Below are 7555 nucleotides of genomic sequence, written 5' to 3' on the forward strand. Positions count from 1 at the left end.
TTTACGACGCGCAATTACGACGCGCGTTTACGTCACGCAATGCGTATCAAGAAAGGTCCTCTCATAAAGGAAGACGACACGCATTTGCGTGTCATAACCTTACGACGCGCGTGTTAATGACACGCAATGCGTATCAAGAATGCCCTTGTCAAGAAAGGTCATGTCATAAATGAAGATGACACACATTTTTGCGTATCGTAAATTTAAATGTTTAAAAAAATAAATTTATATATTTATTAATATTTAAATTAAATTTTCATTTAATTTCTCCTAAAGTCAGAAATTTACAAATAAATGACAAAATTTGCTACTAAAAAATATGAGGTTTAATAAATATATTACATATACAAAAGTTAGATAGAGATACCTCAAATATCAAGTCCTTTTTGGTGATCATGCCAATCACACGAGAAGCACGTGGAACTACAAATATATGCATCAATCCTAATTGACAGAATAGATTAGGACTTTTAGTCCTTAGAATACCAGCTACATCAGCAACTTTCACCACACGAGTGAAGTAACAAACCTATCAAGTGTACAATCAATCATTACATGCAAATATCAAACACAAACGTAATGTTTGGTTATCATGGAATAGGGATGGAATGAAATTTTTTTAATAAAGAACTTTTATTTACAGATACACAAAATTAAACATAATACAACTCATTAGAACCCAAATAAGACTTTAATATAAAAGATAACTTTCTAGTTATTTTTAGGAATAAAATTATGAATTTGTTTTCTTAATAAAAGAGATTTGTATCAGTAAAGGCTACAGGGATGCGTACTTTCATTTTATGGTTTCATCCAAGATAGTTGATGCACAACCAATAATCTTTTCCATTGGTAGTTCCCAACTGCTCAATATGTTTCCAGCCATATAATGAATGATGCGAGAATATAAATAAATGGACAAATTACAGGAGATGTACTTTATGTCCATCCAATTACAACATTGTACTTTCTTTTGTTTCATATCAAGACATCATACTTTGAAAATTACAAACCAACTACTTCTAGACAGTATGAAAGCAAATGACCAATTTGCCCTTTCTCCCAACAAATACCCATCAAGCTTTTCCATCATTCTTTTCCAAAATGTGATTTTTTTTTGTGTATCTAATAAAAAACATCTAAATGGAACTTAACAAATCTATTCTGGAACAAGAAAAAGTAGCTCACACATCGATTTCTTTTTAACTGATTAATTTTAGATAAACAAGACACTGACAATAAAAGAGAGATAATCAAAAGGAATCCATTAAAACAACAAAAACAAAATCATATATAACTCTATGTAACCGATATGATTAACAATTCATAATAATAATAATAAGATAGACAACATGAGAAGAAAAGAAACAAAAGCTTAGCAATAGACTAGACCTGAGCAGTACCTTCAGTAAACTTAGGATCCTCACACCTGTAACTTCCATCAGGTCCAATTCCAAACCCTCTTGGATCTGCAAACACATTTTCCAGCAGTTGGCTTCTTGAAGGAGCAGGGCTTTCATCTACAAACTCCACAGCTTCCTCAACCACCTCATCTATCTTCTTCTTTATCGCCTTTAAATCTGCTTCACTTGCCAATTTGTTTTCAGTTAGGTATTTCTTCAATCCTGTTATTGGATCCCTTATTGCATAATGAGCCTTCTCAGCTGCAATTCACAATACAAATATACAATCACAACAAATTTCAATGTTACGTATATACAAGAGTAAAAGACTAAAAGCAACTCACCTGGGTCACGAAGCTTATCAGGATCAGCCAAAGAGTGTCCTCTGAATCTGTAAGTCTCACATTCAACCAAAGTTGGGCCTTCTCCTCTCCTATCTCTCCCAATAGCCTCCTTTGCTACCTCCCTCACCTTCAACACATCCATGCCATCAACATGGACACCTGGCATCCCAAAAGATGGACCCTTCTTCTAGATTTCTAGATCTAAAGTTAAACGCAGATAGGACCTCCCAATTGCCCACAGATTGTTCTCCACCACAAATATGATAGGCAATTTCCATAGAGCTGCCATGTTCAAACACTCAAAGAACTGCCCATCATTACAGGTCCCATCTCCAAAGAATGCCAATGTCACATGATCACAATCTGCTTCTTTCAACACTTCTCTCCTGTACTTGCTACTGAATGATGCACCTGTGGCAACAGGGATGCCTTCTCCTATAAAGGTAAGCCCTCCAAGAACATTGTGTTTAGTAGAGAACATGTGCATGGATCTACCCTGACCACAGTAACACCCTGTTTTCTTCCCAAACAACTCGCTCATCATAGCACGAGCAGACACCCCCTTGCTTAGAGCATGAACATGATCACAGTAGGTGCTCACAACCCATGATTTGACTGGCCATCAAACCCATGATTTGACTGCATCCCAGTAGCTGATATCCCTTCCACATATCCCTGATATAATACCTGTCTTCTTGTTTTAACTCCAATATGTTGTTCAAGATATTCCTGCATAGATACATGGGGTGAGGTTCAAACTGTATGTAGGATTGGATAATGGATAATATAAGCATCATCATCATATGATATGGTATAAAAGAATGAAACCTAAGCTGTGTGTAATGAGTGTCCAGATCAACAGCTGCCCTTTGCTCTGGAGTTTTGGCCATCAAGAAACGCATTGCAATGGATAAGGTTTGACGATCAAACTGCATCAACCATTTTCACTATAGTAGATGATGATATCGGTAATCAGTCAAATATATTATATTATTTTATTAAAAACAAAAAGAAAAAAAGGTGATTTAGGAAGGAGTGGCATGAATCAATATTTTATTTGGTTATGTTATGCTATTGCCACCACCTCTGCTGATTGGTCATGATGTAAACAATAAAAAAGATACATACATACATCTTTCATACATATTTTTTAGTCTTTTTCCATATTGTTATGCTTAATCTGTATAGGAACATATAGGAAAAACCCTTTCTATTAATTAGATACAACTTTGCTGAAAGTAGATCACATAGGTGTATGGATTCAGAATATTCCAATGGCATATTTGATTTTGTCATAGTAAAACTGTACAACTAGTGTTTTGTTTTACCTATACTTGTTTTTGTCATTGTAAAACTGTACAGCTGGTCAGTGATGACCCAACTGCCAAAAGCTAATAAAAATTAATGAATAAATTTTATGCTTTCTAAATGAATAGATTAAGTGCCTCATCACTAGGCCTCAAGAAAGCAAACAGGGCACATGTAATGGCATGAGTACCTGAGAAGAACTGGACTAAAGTTTGTTAAGTAAATTGAGAACCTAATAAAAATGGTGGGAAGAACAAATGAATGATTAAAATGGAAAACCTGTTAACAAACTATTGTTGATTCAACACCAAAATTTTCTACAAAATCTTGGTCTAGGGCTTCTCTTCCACCTGCTTCCTGTCTACAAAATCTTGGTCTAGAAAAAAATTAGCTGCGAAAACAAAAGGATTTAGCAAGATAGGGTTCTGGTAGAAGAATGAAAACATAGGGAAAAAAATAAACCGAAACACACCTTAATAAGACATAGGGCTTGTAAATTAGAGCAATAGAAGAAGTAATCCTAAGGTCGTCGGACCTGATGTTGTCGGCAAGGGGAGAGGAGGTGAGATCTTGTAGTGATAGTACCTGAAGGTTTCTAGTTCGAATGATTTGGGCTCTGTGGAACCTTGATGCGAGGCCAATCATAAAGCATCCTAGTGCTTCGTCGCAGTGGAAGGTGCGTTATGAGTGTCGATTCGCTTAGGTGGCGAAGCAGCAGCAGTGGTGAAAGTTAAAACCCTAAGTCGTCAGTTAAGAGAGAACAACATTACATGCTTCCTTCTGCAGACATTTACACCAATTTCCCCTTTCGTCTCTCACTCTAGAAACCCTAATCCCTCTGCCACAATGAACACCATTACAGTTTCCACGGCGCCTTGAAAGCCCTAACCTGAATCTCTTGATCAGAAGCTACTGAACTCCTCAACTTGCACACACATGCTGACCATGCTAGATCTACCACCGGAAGCTTTTTGAAGATCGTACGTGGGATATATTTACAAATTAAAGCCGAAAAATTAGAATTCATCGGAGAGATGGTGGTATATGACATCGCCGGTAATTGACGATGCCATGGAAGAGGATGAGGGGTGTAGGATTGGGGTTTGTTGTTGTTGGAGTTATTTGAAGAAGCGTATCTAGAAGGAAGCAGGTCAAGGAATAGTGCAAGAAAACTGTTGGCGAGTATTCTCAAGAACAGCAGAGAGATGAAGAAGGTGAAATTACAGCAACGATGAAGTAGATGAATGGAAATCAGAAGCCCTTTTTCTTGATTGAGATGATGAAGTAGAGAGATGGAGATGAAATCGTAACCTTCGATCTTTGATTGAGAAGTTGCACAACAGTGTGAGGAGAATGAAAGATGCGTGAAAATGCTTAGGGCAGGGAGGGTAGCGGGCTTTTCTAATTTTTTGGCTTTACTTTTCCCGCTTGTAACTAAGGAACGCGCGTTCATTAAAATTATAAAGCGACACATATAGAGGGCGCGCATTTAAGGTACAGCGCCCTCCGTGTTTTTAATTTTTTTTCTTTTGACACTAATTTAAAGGCGCGCAATAATAAGTGACCTAAATCCTTAAATTTTCTGAAGAGATGACCCTTTTTTAATGTCACTCTCGTTTGCATAACATAAATTAATGAGTGTCGTAATTTGCGCGTCGTAAAAGGCTATTTTTCTAGTAGTGAACTCGACGAGTTTTGGGTGCTAATAGCTTGTTGTTTTCTGTTTTGGCTGGAATTGGACTAGGAACATTATCCTAACCTGTTTTTGAACTTATAAACTTGTTTTTGATGTGGGAATGTTCATGCTAATCCAATTTCAAAGATAATTGTCAACAGATTCATGTTTTGTATTTGCTTAAAAGTTATGCTTATTACATGAAAAAGTTTGATGTGAATTATCTTTTTTCATATGAGTTGCTTAGATTAATAGATAAGTTAATTGATTATGTGTTTTCAATCCATTTTAACCTAAGACATGATTCTAAAATGTGTTTGTGTAACTTGTCCTCAAGTTACATGAAAGGGCATATTTAAGTTTCATAAACTTCATAAAAGTTGGCAATGGTTACAAAAAATGAAGAGTCTTGTCCTCAAGTTATGGAGGTTCAAGAGTCACTTCATTAAGTAATAAAATGTGTAACCTTAATTAATTCCATAAGTTACAAAATAAAGAAAAGTTACATTCTTTTATTAGTTTAAAGTCTTCCATAACTTGTCCTCAGTTATGGAACTTGAAGAGTTTTTGGATTAAAACTACTTTAAACACATTAGTTATGGAAATTAATTAGTTTTGAATAGTTTCAAAAACTTTCCCTCAAGTTTTGGAATTTGCAAAGTTTTCACTTATGAATACTTTAATTCCAAGTTAGCCCTTAGGATTTTAAAAGTTAAAATTCAACCCTTATACTTTATAATATTATAAGTTATATATATATATATATATATATATATATATATATATATATGTGTGTGTGTGTGTGTGTGTGTGTGTATAAGAGCAAGTCAATCTTACCATTAGTAGACCTCATTCATGAAGTCGGTATATAAGGGGGGTATAAGGTTATTGCCTATAAAATGGCAGTTTAATGGGTGTCCACTCTCACCCACCGCTTCCTTGACTGGTGGAGGGTCGTTAGCCGAACGGGTAGGACAAGGACTAGAATTATCCCTTCATTAAAAGTATTAATGATAAATGCTAAGTAACTAAACTCTTATTAATACCCAATCTTAATTACTTAGGATAAAGGGAATAAGGTGCTAATCCATGAAATTACACTTTTTCACTTTGTTTAATCCGTTAGTGGAGTGTGTGTGGTTAACCGGCACACTAACATGAACTTAACAAGGTAGGCAAAGGGTAACTTAATATTTATCATAGTATCGGTGGAGCGTGTGTGGTTAACCGACACATCGATTAAGGGGTAAATATTAATGGTGCCAATTATATTTGCATGGTTACTTCACACCTTGTTTTGTGATCCTCGGCATCCCAGTCACAAAACGTGAAGGGCACACTCGAGATTGAAACATGCGATTGAAAAGTTCAATGAATCTCAAAAGATCTAGGAGTTTCAAATCTAATTAAAACCTAATAATACATTTTGTTTATCTTGGTGGAAATTGGTGAATCGTCATTCACCTACCTTCAAATATTTTATAGCTTGGATTACTGCATCCCTCTTCCAAGTTTTAAAAGTATTGTGTTGGGTCCTAGCCATTTATGATCTTCCCAAATCTCTTGAAACAAGCATTCCTAAATGAAGATGATGTCCCATGGAAATCATACTTCTTTCACCTCCTCCAATTATTCTCCTAACCCACATGTTCTTGAAAAGTTTAAGGTCACTCAAGCCCCATTAGCAAGCAAAGGTTTATGTGTGATCACATCTTGGAGATGTAGTCACATATTGACAAGTCGGGAGAGTTGGGTGTCAAAGTCTTGAGAAATTTGGTGGCTCAACTACTTTCTAAGTCACATAGTGAGTTCCGTTGGGACTCCTATGAAATAGACTATGAAAAGACCCATAATGATCTTATCTATTTGCTAAGATAAACTTCCAAAACTTTATAGACATTGACAATGATGACATTGGATATCCAGTAAATCTCTCTCTTCCCAATGGAAAGGGATCGGCCATAGTCAACTCGATTGACCAAATGGTAAAGAGAAAGGCTAAGTCTGTGATAGTCCCATGTTCCAATACCAAAGCGTCCATATGTTAAATTCCCAAAGGAAGGGGTATTTGTTGCGAAGCTGCCAATTTACCTAAGGGTGTTAAAGTCAATAAGTTTGACTCTACTTCAGGTAAAGTCCACTATCTAACTCTACTAAGTTTCTATTCTGAGATTCTTCATATATGATGTGACTGGGTCACATGGTGATGTTTTAAGAATCAAAGAAAAGTGAAGGAACTTAAAGAAACAATATGTTGAATCTGATCGCGTAGATGGATCTCTATCGCATAGTTTGAAGATCGAATTCTTGAGCTACGTCTTAGGAATTATGAGATATTGCTTAGGAATAGATAACAACAAGTTTTCATATGGAATGTAAGGATAAGTTTTTCCGCAAACTTTTAAAAAATAAAAGGAAATTTTTGAGTTTATTTATTTTATGTATCCTTACAATGGCGTTTGTGAAAAAAATTGTTGCTTATATGATTCCATTAATAGCAAGAGTGGAAGTATGAAATTGATTCTTTCATTTGTGGTAATATCTAAATTTACCAAATAAGGAAAGATCCTCATCACCCAAGTTTCAATTGGACCGGAACTTGGAATCATGCAAGTTTTATAGCATGATGAATGAGAACTTTCAAGCATTGTAAAAATTAAGACTAACTACTTGTTCACATAGATGTGTGAGTCAAGTAAAGGACTAAAGTATGGAGTACACATTCTTGTGCACTGGTTAAGTCCACCACAAAAGATCGATAAGACTATTCTTCATTATTTACTAAGGCTCAGTAAATATGGTTATACTTACAAGCTTAAATGTAA

General features: G+C 35.6%; 1 pseudogene; it reads right to left on the reverse strand.

Moving 5' to 3' along the window:
* Positions 1-1378: 1378 nt before the first annotated feature.
* Positions 1379-4508, reverse strand: LOC145039655 (pyruvate dehydrogenase E1 component subunit alpha-3, chloroplastic-like; annotated as a pseudogene).
* Between the last annotated feature and the right edge of the window lie 3047 nt (positions 4509-7555).

The sequence above is a fragment of the Lactuca saligna genome, chromosome 4, assembly GCF_052625555.1.
Source record: "Lactuca saligna cultivar CGN05327 chromosome 4, ASM5262555v1, whole genome shotgun sequence".
NCBI lineage: Eukaryota > Viridiplantae > Streptophyta > Magnoliopsida > Asterales > Asteraceae > Lactuca > Lactuca saligna.